Below are 24,138 nucleotides of genomic sequence, written 5' to 3' on the forward strand. Positions count from 1 at the left end.
TTGTAGCGACATAATTAAGCTTGAATTATACTAAATCATTTTTAGTAGCATTATAGTTCCCTTCGCTACAACATAATTTCTTCTTCTTATTTTCCTGTTGAACATATAGTCTAAATTGAAGACAAAATTTGTGGTATAAAGTATTCATTGTCAAAACAAGGAAGAACGCTGAAGTAATAGACATCTTTGAAAGGACTTACTGCCTGATTTCCATTTTCCACAGAGATCTTTTGCGAGTGAATTTTACGTTTGTTGAATTAAGCTAACTCGCTGGTTATGGAACAAAACGAAAAAAACCCGCAAGTTGTATTTGGGTTAATTTATCCCAAAATGTTTTCTTACATTTCGAGCGGTCGAAGATAAAAATATTAGTGTTCCTGTTTTTTTAGTCATACAGATTTGTCCAGTAAATGCTGGTTTATACTGAACGCGAACTTTTTGCGTCTTACACGCTAATGAAGGATGGTTTACTCCATGCATGAAAGACGCAAACAAAAAGTTTATGTCAAAATACTTACAGTGTTTTCCGTTCCCCGTATGAAAAGTTTGTGTGATACGCCGGAACTTTGCTTTAGTAATCGGTTAGAAACCTTGTTTTCCCTGTAAGTTTTGTTTCCTTTTATGTAAGTTGGGATTTCTACCATGTAAGTCTTTTTCAAATTCGACAGCAATCTCTGGGCGCCAAATTTGTACTTAGTTCTGCGACATGTTTACTGCACAATGCCTGTAACAAATTTGGCTCGACGCCTACATAATTATGCGTTATCTTATCACTTGTTGACGAAATCTTTCCGCCAAACTACATTAGTTGTTTCATTTCCACACATTATCGAGCCAATTGAAGACAAGCGATATTTTGTGGCGGCTGGAACCCAGTGAGTTTGCGATTAAGACTCGTATTATGACGCCAACAGATATCAAAAACAAGGACCACTTAGAGTCTTAGAAAGATCAGCACGTGGAAACAGCTGCGAGGGATAGACGATATCTGCGTTATTGTACTTTGTACATAACTGTGTTTACGCGGCACCACAGATACGCGTTGTTTTGTGTGGTGAAATAAAGACTATTTTGTGGTGACTTCTGTAGTAAGGGCTAACCTGTGTTAGCTGAGAAGAGCACGCTTTTCTATTGTCAGTCAAGCCCTGCGAAGAAACGTAAAGCCCACAATTCTAATTTCCCTTCGTTTCATTGATTGTAGAGTTCATTCTACTGTTTTATTTTTCAGCTTAATTGTGGGATACCGATAATTGTGCTGATACAGTTGGTCGCAAACATATTTGCAGCAATGTTAATTACCTCGTATGATACATACGAATATTAGTCATTGAATACACAACTTAATTAAACACCAAATTTAAGCTGGTGAATTAGCAGGGCATAATTTTTCTACCCTAGTCAAAAGATAAGACTGATTCGTTTTTGGGAGGAAGATTACCCCGAACTCATATCCGCTTTTTTGGGTTGCAGAATTTCCAAAAACATAAACTGGTTTATGTGAATTACCAACATCCTATATTCGGTTTAAATCAACGCCTGTCAATAAATACCAACAACATTGTCCACATATACATTGTTTTATTGTTACATAATACATATAATTATAGATATTGCATGTTACACATAAGAAATCCTGTATGAGCAAAACTTTTTTGGTCTTGAGAAAATTCACACTGCTTGTTGACATTTAATTTAATTTGGCGTAATGCAGCAAAATATATTATATTATATCTTTTGTTAGTATAATATAAATATATTATACTTTGCCTCTCAATCCTTGTGTGGTTCTGTTCATTAATAATGACACTGGCATAAAGAATATTACTTAATTCATACATCTAAACCATTTCTGCCAAATTTCTGTAAGTGTAAATAACACTCAAGTTTGCAGTTCCCACAAACAGAATTTGAAAACAGACATTGACGTCATTACAGTTAGCGTTGTGTAGTGCATAAAAATGGTACAAAACTTTCCAAAATTGACATGTCATGTATAGAAAAAATCTGATATTTTTAAGTATTGCAACTTCCTCTTGGTATGAATACTTATTATTTTGGAAGCTGTTCCAAAGCTTTATATTTATATATTTCAAATCAGCACATTTTGCTTAAACATCTAGTCATCTAGTGATTCGTTGATAATTGTAGTTGGCACTTATTTCAATTTTTTGAAATGCAAACATAGGCAAGCTCTACTGTAAGTTTGTAATTGTTTGTTTTGCAAATCCTAAAACAGAGTATACTGCCACATTTTGCAATCATACTGCTAGTTAAATCCTTAGACAATAAAATAATTACATTTTGTGAAAGCATTACATTTGGCAAAACAATAATGATAGAATTAAAAATATTTCATGCAGAAAGGATTCATTAACATAACTTCAATTTCTAAAACGTAAAACTCATTACATTTATAGAGCAATGAATAACATAAGCTTACCGTAACAAGTAAAGTATAAAGTCAAGTAAAAAATTCAGCCAAAACGTAACTTGATTAAGTTTGGCAAAAACAAAAATTAAACAAACCATGATTATTCATGATATCATATAACTACATGACACAATCTATCCCAAATGAAAATAACTTTGCTTTCACTTTCTCAGAATTAACTGGCTGATTGATCATTCATGGCAGGTAAGCATCAAAACAGCCAAGTTGGCGAAAAGCTAAGTAGATCAAACCAACATACAAGCCCAATAAACCTGCCATTCCATAAGTTCCATTCAGTCGTTTTTTTGGGTCTCCTGTATAATATCCCCAAGCATAAGAGAAGCGTGATGTCACAAATATTGCACCACAAATTGCTGCAAATTTGGGGTAAGCCAAACCTACTAAAAGCAAAGTGATGAAAAAGACTGGTAGCTGTTCAAGAGTATTCTGATGAGCTCGCTGGATGCAGTTGAACATTTGACTTTTATCACTATACATAGTAGGATACAAGACTTCATACTTCTTTCTTGCTTTTCCCACTTGAATCGCAAGGTAAACATTCATGATCAGGCAATATACAATACAAAGCAAAACATAGCCAAAGTCAGCTGGCAAGAAATCAATGGCAACCATAGTTTTATAGTTGGATTAAAGCGATTCCAAATTATTTCCTTTAACAGGGATTTAAAGACCTTTAAAATAAAACAAACAATCAATAAACATCACCATCAACTCACGGTTAAAGCAGGCAGCCATAATAGAGTTTTGAGTACACGCCATCACACCAAAATTTGTGTCTGTGCAGGCACAAGTTCTTGTCGACAACTGCTGTACTATCCGATCAAGAACCTAAGTGCCCACAGTTGCCTACAGAGCTAACCATATAAACAATGAATAACGAAGTAATACAACCAGTTTTCTCTAAGCGGATGCAAGACTATACCAAATTTGAAGTGTTGCAATTCTATACTGGAAAGTCTGTTTAATGCTCAGAGGCACCAAGTTTTTTGGCGTAGAATAGCTGTTTTGTCTTATATTCTACAGTTCCATTTATTACATACGTGATTGCGTTGAGGTGGTGCAAATTTTGGTATTCCATTTATTGGTGTATCATACTTATCTGGAGCACTGAACGCTATAGCCTAAGTTGCCCGGTTGATGCCTGATAAAGGCATCTGGCCACTAGCCTATAGTATAAGTTACAAACAAATATAAAAAGAGTGAAAGAATAAATGTTGATAAGAAACTCTAATTTGCATCACTCAATTTACCACTATGCAGAGGTGGGCAGTGGGTACTGGTACTATGCAAAAAATAAACCGACGGTTCGGGTACATGGTACTATTTTACAAAAGTAGTGTGATACTTTGTTGGTATTCGGTACTTTTTGAGTAAAAAATGCTGCTGCAAATTGCAATGATTGCCGTTATTATGCCCCCGATAAAGTTTAGCCTATACTTGAGGTCAAAAAATATGTGGCGTTTATCGCTTGCAATTATATTTGACATTTCTAGATTTAATACCATCCATGGCCGCTAACATTGGTATTATGGATTAATTAACACGTTAATTTAAAAACACACTTCTTAAAATCTTGAATTAATCACGTGAAAAGTATCGAGTACCGGGACCAACTGCTTGAAAAAAGTAATTCGGTACTTCAGTACCGCAGTATTGCCTACCTTTGATTATAGACTATAGGGCTGCTAATCACAATGCCATTTAACTACACAGCTTTGTGAACGTTTATGTTGACGGTACAAAGTAAAAAAACTTTCCAGCTTTACATAATCACAATTTCAGCTCCTTATACTGCTGCAACCAACAAACAAACTACGTAACCATTGCTTTTTGCCTGGTCATGGTGCTTCTTCATTTCTGTTTCTGAATGTTAGCCATAAACATCGGAAATATAAACGTATGTGTTGGAAGTGCGTGCGTCATGGCATGGTACACTAAAAGTTGTATTTTTTTTAATATGCTATGGTTAGAGTCTATATTTCCAATGTCTATGATGATATGATATGATAATATTTACCCTCGGAATGAGAAATGCCATTGCACGACTTAAATTCGGGCACTGGCAGGCTGGCAATCCTCATATTTAGATACTGAGCTAGCTTTTGAGCAAGTTTCGATTGTCACATATTTCTATTTTGTTTTTTTTTACTATGTATGTCGTATTTCCCGAATATAGGAATTTCCACCAAGTCCACTGAACAAAAAGTAAGTATCAATAAAGCTTTGCAATAGAGTATTATAGTACCGCCACCGGTTATCGAACACTGAATGCGAACGGCATTTACTGCGAGCCCAACGTCCAGCACTCGGCTGCCGATGTTAGTCGAATAAGCAAGTACGTTGACTACTGTAGCCAACAGATACTACTGTAGTACATACTACATTACTCGTAATGCGTACAATGTTACACGTTACCATAAACCTAAATATTATTCTATTTACTTACCTGATCACCTGAACAGGTATGAACCTTCCTTATACAGTACATGTAAATCTATTGTTTACAATCAAGCATAAAGATACTGCCGTATTTGCTCTTCCATTTCAAACCGAGACTAACAACTATGCAACTTACACTAGGAATTTGGGAAGCTCGGCCACCGAAACGATCTCGTAGAAGAGCAAATCGAAAAAGTCTAAAAGAAACCAAGCCCCAAGCTACTGGAATACGGACGTAAGCCTCAAGACTCGCATAGGATTCCACTGCTCATGACATTCTCTCCACAACTGTGTGGCGATCGTAATAACAAATTATAACAAGTTCTATAATTGGCATTTGTTAAGCAATTTTTTTGTTTCTAGTCAAACTCTAAACAAATTTGAAATGTATTGTTCCTAGTAATCCTTATTCAATGTTAGTACAAATCGACATGTGGCGTAGTTAAGGGTGGGATGCACCAAACCCGATCAAGTACAGATTACTTTTGATCCGCGATTAACTACTGTTGATCTTTACTAACGGTATGCACCAGCGACGATCAGAGAAAATCTAGGATTAAAATAAGGCATTTAATCCTTGAATTTAATCCTACTGACGAGGAGGTTTAAGTCTAGATCAATGTGAATAATTGATGAAAAGCAAGTTTATGGAAGTATTGGAGAGTGCTATAGGTTGTGTATTGGAAGTGCTACTAGCCTTTGAGCCAATATTATATGCAATGGCAGTAATACAGTACTACAGAAGGGTAGGCCTATCAACCGTTGAACTTATATGGCAGGTAGCAGAGGCTTGCGTTGCTTTATTTCATTTTATTATTAATTGCAACCTACATAGCAGAGAGATTAAGCGTTAGCTAGATTTTTTGTGGAATACAAATAAAACTATGAGACCAAGCATCGGTTAACCTTTGTTAACATAGATTAGTTACCTTACCTTATGTTACCTTGTTTATTGTGTCATTTTCTGTCAGATTTAGCAATAAAACGTTGCAAATATTACAATGGATTGTATTGAATTTATTGAGCATTTTATTGAGACACCACCGAGAAGAAACATGAAAGACAGACTAAACCCATTTGAAAATTTTACAGAAGAGCAATTTCGCGAACGTTTTCGCTTTAGAAAGGATTCAGTTCTTCAACTTTTGGGGATGATTTCCTCTGATTTAGAGCATGGCACAAATCGTAATCACTGCATACCACCAATTCTTCAACTTGTCACTACTTTACGGTTTTATGCCGCAGGACATTTTCAGCGGACAGATGGTGACTTAATCGGCATTGACCAATCCAGTGCTTGCCGGGTTATCCAGTTTTAGCCCGCTCTCTGCGTATAACCGCAGCTCTTTTCTTAGTGCGAGCTTTATAATTTTTCCAGAGCAATTGCAGTTGTTCAACTGATCGGAAACAATAACTTGATGCTGAATTGAATTCTGCACAGAGTTCCTTCCAAGCAGTGGACTTGGATTCCAAAGATTTACTATCAGTTTTTTTTGCATTCAATTACACTAATGTAATTAGGCTTATTCATTAAGTCAATAAAAATGTTTTTTTCCGTAACTGTAAAATTTACTCTCCTTCCCATGATGAAAATTACACCACCTGAACCGCACAAAACTTTTCAAAATTAAGTCTAGGTTTATACACAAACAAAACAGTATTATAAATTCAGCAACACAATGTATAGAACTGTAGAACCATTCAGAACTTTCTTCCGTTCAAATTTACCTGTACGTGTACAATTTAAACAGTCTATCGGCAGCCTAGCCTAGTTACAATTTTAAAATATTACGAACTTTATGGTAGCCTATCTATAATACCAAAGCCTGAGCTTGCCTGATATATCCCTGATAGCCTAGGCCCTAGGGCAACATCTGGGTTAGGATCTCATAAACAAATAGACACCCAGGCTAATGATGCCTAATGCCAATCAACAAACTAATGATGTCCATTGCTTATAAATCTGTCAGTAAGTTCTTGGCCTATCTATCTCTGTATTAACTTATGCTGTGATTGCTGTCTTCAACAATGGGATGTCATGCAGTCTGCATATAATCTCGGTTCCAAATCATTAGGCTTTTAACGTTGATCAAGATCATGCGTCGATCACATGATCTTGACCAGATCGGACTTGGTGCATGACAATTAAGGATCCACTTAAAACCTGGATCATATGATCTTGGTTTAATCCTTAATCCTTGATCAAGTTGATCTGTTGTGGTGCATCCCACCCTAAGTGTGTCAAGTGGTTTTCTGTACCCGATGTAAATCGATTTGAATTCTTTGTGATAAAAGCTTAGAATGTAACATAGACAAGTAGATACGTGTCATTGTATGGCTAGTTTGGCATTCGCTCATTGGTTAAAATACGGGAGTATAAAAGCTAATGTTTGGTCTAAATCGCTCTCCTGACTTTTGTCGTTTAGCTAATTCTTCTGTTCTGCTGAATTGAAGTATTGCTGAATTATTCGGAATTGGAATCATTATTGAATTCAAGTTATAGCGATGTTTAAATGTGGAAAGATGGTATAAATGTTGCTAATTCGATACAACCTATTCGGACAATATAACAATTAGACTTTATGAAGTTGGTGTTGATTTGAAGAACATTATAGAGACAGTAAACGCAACGGAGTCAAAGACAATTATCTCGGAGTCAAACAGTAAGACTATTAGTCTTGGCATTAGGCCAAACCTAAAATCCACACACCACCATCATTTCCCCATAACTGAAACCCATACAGCGTATTGCTAAAGATCTACAGGGCATTGTCAATGTTGATCCTAAACTCAATGCTTTCTTTCCAAACCAACCTTTCATAGCTTACCGACAACCTACCAACCCCAGAAATCTCCTGATGATGTCGAACAAATTACCCGACACATCTAAAAAAGTGGGAACATACCCCTGCCATGACACTATAGATGTCAAATCTGTCCTTACATCTACACAACGGATCAAGTAGTCCGCCCTAATGGATTCAAGCACCGCATCTGTGGTAGATTCCAATGCAATAGCACTAACGTCATCTATGCCATCTACCGTCAACGCTGCCTCAAGGCAGTTTACGTGGGAGAAGCAAGATCAACCTTTAGGAAACAATTCACGGGTCACAGAAGTGATTTCCGTCATGAACATAACCATAAACCCGTAGCTGTATATTTCAACTGACCGGGCCATAACATCAACGACTTATGCATTACCGTCTTACGAAAATTAATTTCTAATAACCACCTTGATTTCAGAATTGAGGAACAGCGCACCATTTACTTCTTTAATTATATTAAGGACGGCCTTAACAGGGATGCCGGTTTTATCGAGCTTTGTGAATGAATATTCATTATTTGACTTTAAAACAGGGTTATACCCGTTTCCTTTCATTTATTAAATGACTTTATTTCATTTTGTTACGTCATTAAGTATTTTGTGATTGCTTGGATGCATGCAGCTATTACGCGCAGTTGCGTTTGTTGTTTCCAAGCAGATCTTTACTTAGCACTTTTGAAATATTTTTTGCCATTTCGCAGTACACCTGAAGAAGCAAGCTTATGCTTGCGAAAGCACGTGTGGAAAAATATGAAGTTAACTTTCGGAGTGCCAAATTATATCCTTTTTTTATTTTACTTTAATGTTACACGTGTAATGCTATGCAATACAATATCTAAGACTATGATCGTAATGTATGAATATGAGAACCTCTGTAGCCTACGTCTTTATCTCGATCAAGGTTTATGAAGACTCTGCAATTAAAGTGCATTTATTTACAACTTATACGATGTCTGTTGGCAGTACTGTGTCAACCATCCCTTGCCGAAATTTTACCGACCTCGCCCAGCACTCATCTCAGCGTGATATTTCAACTCCGACCTCACTAAGAATCGGGACACCATTATGGCGATGACTGGGTTTATGTTAGTGTATCGGAATTATCTAAAGCCAAAGGTTTTAAATGTCCTTTTGAACTCTCTTTGTCTATTTAACTTTTGACTCTGTTGTTTATTCCAATGTTTCCCAACCTTTCTACACCGGGGGACCGGTAAAGATTTTAAGAAAATGTTCTTGGACCGGCAACAAAAGATTGTAGTGAATAGAAGAGATATGTATAATCTTATTGTTACCAAAATTGTCGTTGCGTTTGCGGTATCAATGAAGACGAGATACGCCAGTTTTGCTGCTGTGAATCAGCCAGGCATAAAATGAGTTTTATAGGGAATAATAGCTTTGCAATGCTTATGCGTCTATATTAAAACTAGCTTGGGATAAAGTAAGATACTTTGCCGACCAGCAAAAAAATTACGCGGACCGGCGTTTAGGAACCATTGGTTTATGATATTGTTTATCCGATAAACTTTATCGCATGTTGTTTCTTCCAGCCAGCACAACATTTATAAAAAGTCCAATTCGAATATTCCTAAATGTGGTCGTACTTTAATTACATATTTGAAGGAACCATGCATGTACATTTTCCCAAAACATACTTTTCAGAAGAGGGTGTTTGCCAGAAGTGAACGATTAAACTAAAATCATTTCTTTTTATCGCTTTATGCTGTAACCAATCAGATAAAGCCACCAGTCAAATGTCATATATAAATGTGTCACAAAAATATTTCATTTTTAATCACCAACAATTTAACAGTAGTTTTACGTCACAGAGCTGTGTCAACAAGAAAAAGTGTTATTTCGTAACAAGCTAAGTGTACTTCAAGCACTTGAAAGGCACTTACCAAAACCACATCTATTGTTTTAAATCCAGCAAACTATTTTATGTTTCAAAAGCTATCTGACATATAATAATGCAAAATTATATGTGAATGTTTGAATGGCATAATCTCAGCCAAAGAGAATACAGCTTTCTTAATAATATGCACATATTGTAGTTTAATACTTTAATACATCACTACAACCGTCACACGTTAATAACATACTATTCTGTTTTTCCCCGTTGTATTTCAGGTCGCTCGTCTGGCATATTTGTTACTCTTTATTTTACGTATTAGTCCTGCGTAGGCTACTTTGTATTCCACCTACTTTGTTCACCACCTACCTTTCGCATAGTCTATGCCAGGGGTGTCAAACTCAATCGCACCAGGGGCCAAAACTCAAAACTTATTTAACGCCGCGGGCCGTAAGGATAAAACTTGATTGAACGTTTCGTGACACGAGTACATGAATTGGAACAGGCAGCGAAACAACACCAAATTTTTGATGTTTTGACGATTTTTGATTATTTTTCTCGTACACCATTATATTTCATTCATCTCCTTGCAAAAGCATTAAAGACTTAAGAAACATTAAAGAAAAAAGCAGCCCAGATTATAAGCGTTAGAATAAATCAATTTATTCTATGGTATGATGGGGCAATTGCTGTGTTGTGCTATTTTTTATAATCTTGTTTCTTGCTTCAAAAAAGTTAGTTTTACTGTACAATGATCTAGCGGGGCATAAATAGTTAAATGTATAAAATCGCATCGCGGGCCAAGTTTTATTGTAAAGCGGGCCGGGAGTTTGACACGTAGACTCTACAGTCTACGCGGACAAGACGCCTTACTTGTTTTTGAACTTGCTCCTCTGTCTAAACTTGGATTGGCCTGGGAACTGACCCACTTTTGAATCCTACTGAAGATCTGTGGTTTACAATCAAATCCCATTTGCTAAAAGCGGATTGCATCACGGTAAAGAAATTCATGTAGACGATTATTGAGATGTGTAATCAAAAATTGCTGAAAAGTACAAAAAGTTGGTAGAACCGATTCCAAATGGAGTTAAACATATGCTAGCTAATGATTGATGGAGCACTTATTATATTTTTAATCTTGTTTAAATTGATACAAGGTAAATAATTAATTAATAATAATAATTAAACAATTACTAAATTTAGTAATGGTTAGATGGCATGAAAATCGTTCTGTACGGCGTTTTAAAATTGTATACTATAAATTGCCAGCTATTATTGTAGCCTACTAATTAATTCCATTACTTGCGCTTCGCAATTTGTGGACGGGCGACGGGGTGGTCAAGAAAGGAAATTAAACAAATTTCGTTATAGTTGTGTTTGCTTTTCTTATTTATTTTGACAAGTGAAGGAGCAAATGTTGCCTCTGTTCCCGGGCATTAAAACCCTAGGTACACCTCTCATTCTGTGTGGATGTAATTTAGTTGGGTGCAATGCTGTGTCCACACATTTAGTGATGTCAAACATAACTGCCCTAACGCATCTACAATTGTCACATCAGCACACCATAGCAATCACTTTATTTACATATAATTGCTTACTGCTTCTCAAATACAGTTTATGTGATTCAGCAGTAGTGGTACACGTACACAGCAACTTTGTCTGGTTCCAAACTCTCACTATATTTGACATTGAATGGAAGCCGAGCCAGAAATTGATTGTTACCATAATACAATAAAACACCTTCAACAGCAAAATTTCTTTTGCTATGGAATAATACCTGTTCCAGATAGCTTAATTTTACATCGGCATTGCCTTATTTTGGAATCTTATATCTGGGCATCAGTCTCTCAGTGTTATTTCACTGATTTACCGTATATACCGGTGTGTAAGCTTCCTTTTTTGACAAAAATATTGAGAAAACAAATGAGAGAGTGCAAAATTGTGAGCATACAGAATATTACTTAATTTTTAATTGTGCAACGTAGCAATCAGATTTGAAAAGATTTTAAAAACATAATTTGAAAACTGAAAACTGGCGTTGATGTGGTAGTTATTATAGGATAGCAGTAGGGCAGAAAAAACTTTCAAACTAGACATGTCAATCATGGAATGAAAGGGTTTACTTTAAATTTTTAACACATTTTGTTATATTTTCCGTTTCTTTTTGACTTATTAACTTGACACATTTTGCAAATACATCGTAAATAAACAGCTTCAAAGGAGATGAGATCTTCAGCCCTCAGTAATACAATAAGTTACATTTTATGAATGCACTACAATGCTAGATTATGTTTGGAAAAAATGATAATGATGCAATTGAAAGTATTTCATAAGAAAAAAATTAACCAATACTAACTTCATTTTCAAAAAAAAATTAAAGGTACATTGATAGAGCTATTATTGACGTTAGCTATTAGTGATAAGGAAATTATACAAAAAACTACTATTAAGTTTAGCCAAGAGATAAGTTTGGCAAAAAATAAAAGTAAACACAATAAAACGTGATGACTTGTCATATAACATGACACAATCAAATTACCAGCATATTGTTCATTTATGGCAGGTAAGCATCAAAACAGCCAAGTTGGCGAATAGCAATGTAGACCAAAGCAACAAACAAGCCCAAGTAGCCTACGGCTGCATATCCTCCATTTAGTCGTTTTTTTGGGTCTCCTGTATAATATCCCCAAGCATAAGAGAAGCGTGATGTCACAAATATTGCACCACAAATTGCTGCAAATTTGGGGTAAACAAAACCTACTAAAAGCATAGTGATGAAAACTACTGGTAGTTGCTCAAGAGTATTCTGATGAGCTCGCTGGATGCAGTTGAACATTTGACTTTTATCACTATACATAGTAGGATAAAAGACTTCATACTTTTTTCTTGCTTTTCCTACTTGAATCGCAAGGTAAACATTCATGATCAGGCAATATACAATACAAAGCAAAACATAGCCAAAGTCAGCTGGCAAGAAATCAATGGCCACCATAGTTTTATAGTTGGATTAATACTATTTAAATTTATTTCCTTTAATAGGAATTTAAAGACCTTTAAAATCAAAGAAAAAATGAATTTTGAGTGCAAGCCATTACACCAAAGTTTGTGTCTGTGCAGGCACAAGTTCTTGTCGACAACTTCTGTACTATCCGATCAAGAACCTAAGTGCCCACAGTTGTCTACAGAGCTAACCATATAAACAATGAATAACGAAGTAATACAACCAGTTTTCTCTAAGCGGATGCAAGACTAAACCAAATAAAGTGCTGCAATTCTATACTTGAAAGTCTGTTTAATGCTCAGAGGCACCAAGTTTTTTTGGCGTAGAATAGCTGTTTTGTCTTATACTCTACAGTTCCATTTATTACATACGTAATTGCGTTGACGTGGTGCAAATTTTGGTATTCCATTTATTGGTGTATCGTACTTATCTGGAGCACTGAACGCTAAAAGTTGCCCGGTTGATGCCTGATAAAGGCATCTAGCCACTAGCCTAGGCTATAGTATAAGTTACAAACAAGTATAAAAAGAGTGAAAGAATAAATGTTGATAAGAAACTCTAATTTGCATCACTCAATTTACCACTATATCCAGAGGTGAGAAGTCGGTACTGGTACTACGCAAAAAATGTGCCGACGGTTCTGGTACATGGTACTATTTTACAAAAGTAGTGTGATACTTTGTTGGTATTCGGTACTTTTTGAGTAAAAAATGCTGCTGCAAATTGCAATGATTGCCTCTATTATGCCCCCGGTAAAGGTTAGCCTATACTTGAGGTCAAAAAATATGTGGCGTTTATCGCTTGCAATTATATTTGACATTTCTAGATTTAATACGATCAATAGCCGCTAACATTGGTGTAATGGATTAACTAACACGTATATTTTAAAACACACTTCTTAAAATTTTGAAATAATCACGTCAAAAGTACCGAGTATCGGGACCGACTGCTTGAAAAAAGTAATTCGGTACTTCAGTACCGCAGTATTGCCTACCTATGATTATAGACTATAGGGCTGCTAATCACAATGCCATTTCAACTACACAGCTTTGTGAACGTTTATGTTGACGGTACAAAGTAAAACAACTTTCCAGCTTTATATTATCACAATTTCAGCTCCTTATCCTGCTGCAACCAACAAACAAACCACGCAACCATTGCTTTTTGCCTGGTCATGGTGCTTCATCATTTCTGTTTCTGAATGTTAGCCATAAACATCGGAAATATAAACGTATGTGTTGGATGTGCGTGCGTCATAGCAAGGTATATTAAAAGTTGTATTTTTTTTAATATGCCATGTTTAGAGTCTATATTTCCAATGTCTATGATGTTATGATATGATAATATTTACCCTCGGAATGAGAAATGTCATTGCACGACTTAAATCCGGGCCCTGGCAATCCTCATCTTTAGATACTGAGCTAGCTTTTGTGCAAGTTTCGATTGTCACATATTTCTATTTTGTTTTTTTTACTATGTATGTAGTATTTCCCGAATATAAAACTGTCCACCAAGTCCACTGAACAAGAGCAAGTATCCATAAGTCTTTTCCCAAGGGTATTACAGTACCGCCACCGGTTATCGAACACTGAACGCGAACGGCATTTACTGTGAGCTAAACGTCAAGAACTCGGCTGCCGATGTTAGTCAACGTACGAACAGTACGTTGACTACTGTAGCCCACAAATACTAGTAAATACTACATTACTCGTAATACGTACAATGTTACACGTTACCATAAACCTACATATTCTTCTACTTACCTACCTTCAACCGAACAGGTCTCACCTTTCTCCTATATGTAAATCTATTGTTTACAGTTAAGCATGAAGATACTGCCGTATTTGCTCTTCCATTTCAGACCAAGCTTAACAACTATGCAACTTTCGCCAGGAGTTTGCGAAACTCGGCAACCGAAACGATCTCATAAAAGAGCAAATTGAAAAAGTCAAAAAGAAACCAAGCCATAAGCTCCTGGAATACGGACGTAAGCCTCAAGACTCGTATAGGATTCCACTGCTCATGACATTCTCTCCACAACTGAGAACCATAAAGCGTATTGCTAAAGATCTACAGGGCATTGTCAATGTTGATCCCACACTCAATGCTACCGTTCCAAACCAATCTTACCGATAGCTTACCAACAACCTACCAACCTCAAAAATCTCCTGATGTCGAGCAAATTACCCGACACATTTGAAAAAGTGGGAACATACCCCTGCCATTACACCAGATGTCAAATGTGTTCTTACATCTACACAACTGATCGAGTAGTCGGCCCTAATGGATTTATGCATCGCATCAGTGGTAGATTCCAATGCAATAGCACTAACGTCATCTATGCCATCTGCCGTCAACGCTGCCTCAAGGCAGTTTACGTGGGAGAAACAGGATCAATCTTTAGGAAACAATTCATGGGTCACCGAAGTGATTTCCGTCATGAACATAACCATAAACCCGTAGCTGAACATTTCAACTGACCGGGCTGTAACATCAACGACTTATGCATTACAGTACAGTCAAATCCGCTTAATTCGGACACTTTGGTTCCGCTCACCTTTGGCCGAATTAAGCGGAGAAACGGCTTTGTCCGAATTAAGCGGAAAATCAATTGTTCGTTTCATGGTAATGCATAAAGGCAAAAAACGCATTTAAAATACTGTACTGTTGCGTAATAAATGAATTGCAGCTGCGCTGTACTGCAGTAACTGGCACTGATCGCATAAAACGTCTTCGTTTACTTTAGTGAGCAATTTCACTTTTTGTGCTAAACTTTTCTGTACAATTTTGTCCTACAAGATGGACGCGATTGTACCGACGTAAAAGCGACTATGAAGCTGGCACGGCCTTATATGAGTTCATTGTCGATTGTTACTGCATCGATCGTCATTGTTTCACCATAGTCGCTCATAATGCAATTGCATCTTGTCTTAAAACGAACGAAGTACTGTTTATTGTGTCATAACCTAACGATGGAATTGCGAACCTGTGTCCGAATTAAGCGGAGAATTGTCCGAATTAACAGGAGTTTTTTACGTTCAATTTTTACTTTTGTTCCGTTCCCGAGCATTTTGGCCGAATAAAGCGGTTGTCCGGGTTATCCGGTGTCCGAATTAAGCGGATTCGACTGTATTACGAAAATTAATTTCTAATAACCACCTTGATTGCAGAATTGAGGAACAGCGCACCATTCACTTCTTTAATTGCATTAATGACGGCCTTAACATCGATGCCGGTTTATGGAGCTTTGTGAATGAATATTCATTATTTGACTTTAAAACAGCGTTATACCGGTTTTCCTTTCATTTATTAAATGACTTTATTTTATTTTGTTACGTCATTAAGTATTTTGTGATTGCTTGGATGCATGCAGCTATTACGCGCAGTTGCGTTTGTTGTTTCCAAGCAGATCTTTACTTAGCACTTTTGAAATATTTTTTGCCATTTCGCAGTAGACCTAAAGAAGCAAGCTTATGCTTGCGAAAGCACGTGTGGAAAAATATGAAGTTAACCTTCAGAGTGCCAAATTATATCCTTTTTTTATTTTACTTTAATGTTACACGTGTAATGCTATGTAATACAATATCTAAGACTATGATCGTAATGTATGAATACGAGAACCTCTATAGCCTACGTCATTATCTTGATCAAGGTTTATGAAGACTTTGCAATTAAAGTGCATTTATTTACAACTTATACGATGTCTGTGGGCAGTACTGAGTCAACCATCCCTTGCCGAAATTTTACCGACCTCGCCAAGCACTCATCTCAGCGTGATATTTCAACTCCGACCTCACTAAGAATCGGGACACCATTATGGCGATGACTGGGTTTATGTTAGTGTATTGGAATTATCTAAAGCCAAAGGTTTTAAATGTCCTTTTGAACTCTTTATCTATTTAACTTTTGACTCTGTTGTTTATTCCAATGTTTCCCAACCTTTCTACACCGGGGGACCGGTAAAGATTTTAAGAAAATGTTCTCGGACCGGCAACAAAAGATTGTAGTGAATAGAAGAGATATGTATAATCTTATTGTTACCAAAGTTGTCGTTGCGTTTGCGGTATCAATGAAGACGAGATACGCCAGTTTTGCTGCTGTGGATCAGCCAGGCATAAAATGAGTTTTATAGGGAGTAATAGCTTTGCAATGCTTATGCGTCTATATTAAAACTAGCTTGGGATAAAGTAAAATACTTTGCCGACCGGCAAAAAAATTACGCGGACCTGCGTTTAGGAACCATTGGTTTATGATATTGTTTATCCGATAAACTTTATCGCATGTTGTTTCTTCCAGCCAGCACAACATTTATAAAAAGTCCAATTCGAATATTCCTAAATGTGGTCGTACTTTAATTACATATTTGAAGGAACCATGCATGTACATTTTCCCAAAACATACTTTTCAGAAGAGGGTGTTTGCCAGAAGTGAACGATTAAACTAAAATCATTTCTTTTTATCGCTTTATGCTGTAACCAATCAGATAAAGCCACCAGTCAAATGTCATATATAAATGTGTCACAAAAATATTTCAATTTTAATCACCAACAATTTAACAGTAGTTTTACGTCACAGAGCTGTGTCAACAAGAAAAAGTGTTATTTCGTAACATGCTAAGTGTACTTCAAGCACTTGAAAGGCACTTACCAAAACCACATCTATTGTTTTAAATCCAGCAAACTATTTTATGTTTCAAAAGCTATCTGACATATAATAATGCAAAATTATATGTGAATGTTTGAATGGCATAATCCCAGCCAAAGAGAATACAGCTTTCTTAATAATATGCACATATTGTAGTTTAATACATCACTACAACCGTCACACGTTAATAACTTACTATTCTGTTTTTTCTCGTTGTATTTCAGGTCGCTCGTCTGGCATATTTGTTACTCTTTATTTTACGTATTAGTCTTGCGTAGGCTACTTTGTATTCCACCTACTTTGTTCACTACCTACCTTTCGAATAGTCTATGCCCCAGGGGTGTCAAACTCAATAGCACCAGGGGCCAAAACTCAAAACTTATTTAACGCCGCGGGCCGTAAGGATAAAACTTGATTGAACGTTTCGTGACACGAGTACATGAACTGGAACAGGCAGCGAAACAACACCAAATTTTTGATGTTTTGACGATTTTTGATTATTTTTCTCGTACACCATTATATTTCATTCATCTCCTTGCAAAAGCATTAAAGACTTAAGAAACATTAAAGAAAAAAGCAGCCCAGATTACAAGCATTAGAATAAATCGATTTATACTATGGTATGATGGGGCAATTGCTGTGCTGCTGTGTTGTGCGTTTTTTTATAATCTTGTTTCTTGCTTCAAAAAAGTAAGTTTTACTGTACAATGATCTAGCGGGCCATAAATAGTTAAATGTATAAAATCGCATTGCGGGCCGAGTTTTATTGTAAAGCGGGCCGGGAGTGTGACACGTAGACTCTACGCGGACAAGACGCCTTACTTGTTTTTGAACTTGCCCCTCTGTCTAAACTTGGATTGGCCTGGGAACTGACCCACTTTTGAATCCTACTGAAGATCTGTGGTTTACAATCAAATCTCATTTGCTAAAAGCGGATTGTATCACGGTAAAGAAATTCATGTAGACGATTATTGAGATGTGTAATCAAAAATTGCTGAAAAGTACAAAAAGTTGGTAGAATCGATTCCAAATGGAGTTAAACATATGCTAGCTAATGATTGATGGAGCACTTATTATATTTTTAATCCTGTTTAAATTGATACAAGCTAAATAATTAATTAATAATAATTAAATAATTACTAGTAAATTTAGTAATGGTTAGATGGCATGAAAATCGTTCTGTACGGCGTTTTAAAATTGGATACTATAAATTGCCAGCTATTATTGTAGCCTACTAATTAATTCCATTACTTGCGCTTGGACGGGCGACGGGGTGGTCAAGAATGGAAAGTAAACAAATTTCGTTATAGTTGTGATTGCTTTTCCCATTTATTTTGACAAGGGAAGGAGCAAATATTGCCTCTGTTCCCGGGCATTAAAACCCTAGGTACACCGCTTATTCCGTGTGGATGTAATTTAGTTGGGTGCAATGCTGTGTCCACACATTTAGTGATGTCAAATATAACTGCCCTAATACATCTATAAATGTCACATCAGCGCACCATAGCAATCACTTTATTAACATATAATTGCTTACTACTTCTCAAATACAGTTTATGTGATTCAGAAGTAGTGGTACACATACACAGCAACTTTGTCTGGTTTCAAATTCTATTTGGCATTGACTATATTCAACTATATTTGGCATTGAATGGAAGCCGAGCCAGAAACTGATTGTTAAAATAATACAATAAAACACCTACAACAAAAATTTCTTTTGCTAAGAAATAATACCTGTTCCACATAACTTATTTTTACATCAACATTGCCTTATTTTGGAGTCTTATATATAGGCATCAGTCTCCCAGTGTTATTTCACTGATTTACCGTATATACCGTTGTTTAAGCTTCCTTTTTTGACAAAAATATTGAGCCAACAAATGAGAGAGTGCAAAATTGTGAGCATACAGAATATTGCTTAATTTTTAATTGTGCAACGTAACAATCAGGTTTGGAAATAATTCAAAAACATAATTTGAAAACTGAAAACTGGCGTTGATGTGGTAGTTACTGTAGGATAGCGGTAGGGCAGACAAAACTTTCAAACTGGACATGTCAATCATGGAATGAAAGGGTTTACTTTAAATTTTTAACACATTTTGTTATATTTTCCGTTTTTTTTTAATATATACTTATTAACTTGACACATTTTGCAAATACATTGTAAATAAACAGTTTCAAAAGAGTTGAGATCTTCAGCCCTCAGTAATACAATAAGTTACATTTTATGAATGCACTACAATGCTAGATTATGTTTGGAAAAAATGATAATGATGCAATTAAAAGTATTTCATATGAAAAAAATTAACCAATTTTAACTTCTTTTTCTAAAAAAATTAAAGGTACATTGATAGAGCTATTAATGACGTAAGCTATTACTGATAAGGAAATTATATATAAAACTACTATTAAGTTTGGCAAAAAACAAAAATAAACACAATAAAACGTCATGACTTGTTATATAACATGACACAATCTATCCAAAAAGAAAATAACTTCTCCTTCACTTCACCTCTTAATTATACCAAACAAAATTTACCAGCAGATTGTTCATTTATGGCAGGTAAGCATCAAAACAGCCAAGTTGGCGAATAGCAATGTAGACCAAAGCAACAAACAAGCCCAAGTAGCCTACTGCTCCGTATTCTCCGTTTAGTCGTTTTTTTGGGTCTCCTGTATAATATCCCCAAGCATAAGAGAAGCGTGATGTCACAAATATTGCACCACAAATTGCTGCAAATTTGGGGTAAACCAAACCTACTAAAAGCATAGTGATGAAAACGACTGGTAGCTGCTCGAGAGTATTCTGATGAGCTCGCTGGATGCAGTTGAACATTTGACTTTTATCACTATACATGGTAGGATAAAAGACTTCATACTTTTTTCTTGCTTTTCCCACTTGAATCGCAAGGTAAACATTCATGATCAGGCAATATACAATACAAAGCAAAACATAGCCAAAGTCAGCTGGCAAGAAATCAATGGCCACCATAGTTTTATATTTGGATTAAAACTATTTAAATTTATTTCCTTTAACAGGAATTTAAAGACCTTTAAAATCAAACGAAAAAAGAATCTTGAGTGCACGCCATCACACCAAAATTTGCATCTGTGCAGGCACAAGTTCTTGTCGAAAAATGCTGTGCTTTCCGATCAATTACTTAAGTGCCTATAGTTGTCTACATAGTTATAACCATATAAACAATGAATAACGAAGTAATACAACCAGTGTTCTCTAAGCGGATGCAAGACTATAGCAAATTTGAAGTGCTGCAATTCCATACTGGAAAGTCTGTTTAATGCTCAGAGGCACCAAGTTTTTTGGGGGTAGAGTAGCTGTTTTGTCTTATACTCTACAGTTCCAATTTATACGTACGTAACTGCGTTGACGTGGTGCAAATTTTGGTATTCCATTTATTGGTGTATCATACTTATCTGGAGCACTGAACGCTAAAAGTTGCCCGGTTGATGCCTGATAAAGGCATCTAGCCACTAGCCTATAGTATAAGTTACAAACAATTGTAAAAAGAGTGAAAGAATAAAGATTGATAAGAAACTCTAATTTGCATCACTCAATTTACCACTATAGCCAGAGGTGGGCAGTCGGTACTGGTACTACGCAAAAAATGTACCGACGGTTCTGGTACATGGTACTATTTTACAAAAGTAATGTGGTACTTTGTTGGTACTCGGTACTTTTTGAGTAAAAAATGCTGCTGCAAATTGCAATGATTGCCGCTATTATGCCCCCCATTTGAATTTCAAAATTTGAAATAATCACGTCAAAAGTACCGAGTACCGGGACCGACGGCAATTTCTTGAAAAAAGTAATTCGGTACTGCCTACCTATGATTATAGCCTATAGCGCTGCTAATATCACAGTGTCATTTCAACTACACAGCTTTGTGAACGTTTCATTTATGTTGACGGTACAAAGCAAAAACCTTTCCAACTTTACATAATCATAATTTCAGCTCCTGCTGCTGCAACAGACCAAACTCTGCAACTGCTGCTGCTGAGTGCTGCAACTGCTCAAACCATGGAACCATTTTTTTGCCTGGTCATGGTGCTTCATCATTCCTGTTTCTGAATGTTAGCCATAAACATCGGCAATATAAAGGCATGTGTTGGGTGTGCGTGCGTCATAGCAAGGTATATTAAAAGTTCTATTTTTTTAATATGCCATGGTAATTTTTTAAATATTTCCGATGTCTATGATGGTATGATATGATAATCTTTACCCTCGGACTGAGAAATGTCATTGCACGACTTAAACCCGGGCCCTGGCAATCCTCATCGTTCGAGTCTTCGGATACTGAGCTAGCTTTTGTGCAAGTTTCGATTGTCACTCATTTCTATTTTGTTTTTTTGACTATATATGTAGTATTTCCCGAATATAAAACTGTCCACCAAGTCCACTGAACAAGAGCAATTGAAATTATCAATAAGTCTTTTCCCAAGGGTATTACAGTTCCGCCACTGGTTATCGAACACTGAACGCGAACGGCATTTACTGTGAGCTAAACGTCAAGAACTCGGCTGCCGTTGTTAGTCGAATAAGCAAGTACGTTGACTACTGTAGCCCACAAATACTAGTAAATACTACATTACTCGTAATGCGTACAATGTTACACGTTACCATAAACCTACATATTCTACTTATTACCTACCTTCAACCGAACAGGTCTCACCTTCCTCTTATATGTAAATCTATTGTTTACAGTCAAGCATGAAGATACTGCCGTATTTGCTCTTCCATTTCAGACCAAGCCTAACAACTATGCAACTTTCGCCAGGAGTTTGCGAAACTCGACAACCGAAACGATCTCATAAAAGAGCAGTAACTAAGCCATAAGCTCTAAGAAACTAAGCCATAAGCTCCTGGAATACGGACGTAAGCCTCAAGACTCGTATAGGATTCCACTGCTCATGACATTCTCTCCACAACTGAGAACCATAAAGCGTATTGCTAAAGATCTACAGGGTATTGTCAATGTTGATCCTACACTCAATGCTTTCTTTCCAAACCAACCTTTCATAGCTTACCGACAACCTACCAACCTCAGAAATGTCCTGATGTCGAGCAAATTACCCGACACATTTGAAAAAGTGGGAACATACCCCTGCCATGACACCAGATGTCAAATGTGTTCTTACATCTACACAACTGATCGAGTAGTCGGCCCTAATGGATTTATGCATCGCATCAGTGGTAGATTCCAATGCAATAGCACTAACGTCATCTATGCCATCTACCGTCAACGCTGCCTCAAGGTAGTTTACGTGTGAGAAGCAAGATCAACCTTTAGGAAACAATTCATGGGTCACAGAAGTAATTTCCGTCATGAACATAACCATAAACCCGTTGCTGTATATTTCAACTGACCGGGCCATAACATCAACGACTTACGCATTACCGTATTACTAAAATTAATTTCTAATAACCGTCTTGATTGCAGAATTGAGGAACAGCGCACCATTTACTTCTTTAATTGTATTAATGACGGCCTTAACTAAGATGCCGGTTTTATGGGACTTTATAAATGAATATTCATTATTTGACTTTAATACAGCTTTATATCCGTTTTCCTTTCATTTACCAAATGACTTTATTTTGTTTCGTTACGTCATTAAGTATTTTGTGATTGCTTGGATGCATGCATCTATTACGCGCAGTTGCGTTTGTTGTTTCCAAGCAGATCTTTACTTAGCACTTTTGAAATATTTTTTGCCGTTTCGCAGTAGACCTGAAGAAGCAAGCTTATGCTTACGAAAGCTCGTGTGGAAAAATATAAAGTTAACCTTCAGAGTGCCAAATTATATTCTGTTTTTTATTTTAATTTGCTAAAAGAGGATTGTACCACGGTAAAGTTTTTCATATAGACAATTATTCAGATGTGTAATCAAAAATTGCTGAAAAGTACAAAAAGTTGGTGGAATTGATTCCAAATCGAGTTAAAGATATGCTAGTTCAAGATTGGTGGAGCACTTATTATATTTTATCCCTGTTTAAATTGATACAAGCGTTAAGTAAAATAATTAAACAGCTGATTCAAAATAATAATGAGAATAAACTTTATGTCGTCACAATGAAGTCAGGTTTGCACATTACATCGTTGTCTTACAATACTGTACCGCAATTTTTGTTCCGCCATTTGCTGAACCGTCATTTTCCTCATTCCTATATTCAAGTCATGACAATGCTGATTCGATGCAGTAGGTTTGGTGGTTATCTAGGCCAGGGCTTCTCAAACTATGGGTCGCGACCCCAAATGGGGTCGCGTAATGAAATTTTGGGGTCGTAATGAAATAATTAATTTGATGCATTGTTACGCTATGATTGCTGTAACGTGCTGACCAAAAGTAACCTTACCGCTCGCATTATGATTTCAGAGTAGCCTAGTAACTAATTTCTGAAGAAACCTAGGCTAAAGTTTAAAGCAGTTTTGAATGTCATGTTTTTAATGTCATTAACGTGAATGTCCCCCATAATGGGGTCGCATAGAAATATCTTTTTCAAAATGGGGTCGCAGAACAAAAAAGTTTGAGAAGCCCTGATCTAGGCTATCACCCAATAGTTAGGTAATTATGAAGCGTGATTACTGATTAGGGCTATATTTTTTTTAATTTTCGTTGTGGTTGAAGGAAAAGCAAATAAGCTAGGCTATCACTGCCTGAATTTGTAGGCTACCAGTAGCCCAACCTTGTTACTGTAGCTCGTAGGCTTGTGTGGCCGTGGGCCAGTGTCTCAACTGGCACCTGCCTAATTTTCGCAATCGGCACACCAGTTTTTTTCATTTTTTGGCCGGTTTATAACAAACATAGCAAATTAGGTTTATTGAGTACCAAGTTGTAATAAATACTAATCAAAGAATTAAAACTTAAGTGCACACCCTGACGATCCTAATTTTAATAGTTTCACTATT

This window comes from Clavelina lepadiformis, chromosome 1 (assembly GCF_947623445.1).
Source record: "Clavelina lepadiformis chromosome 1, kaClaLepa1.1, whole genome shotgun sequence".
In the NCBI taxonomy this organism is placed as follows: domain Eukaryota; kingdom Metazoa; phylum Chordata; class Ascidiacea; order Aplousobranchia; family Clavelinidae; genus Clavelina; species Clavelina lepadiformis.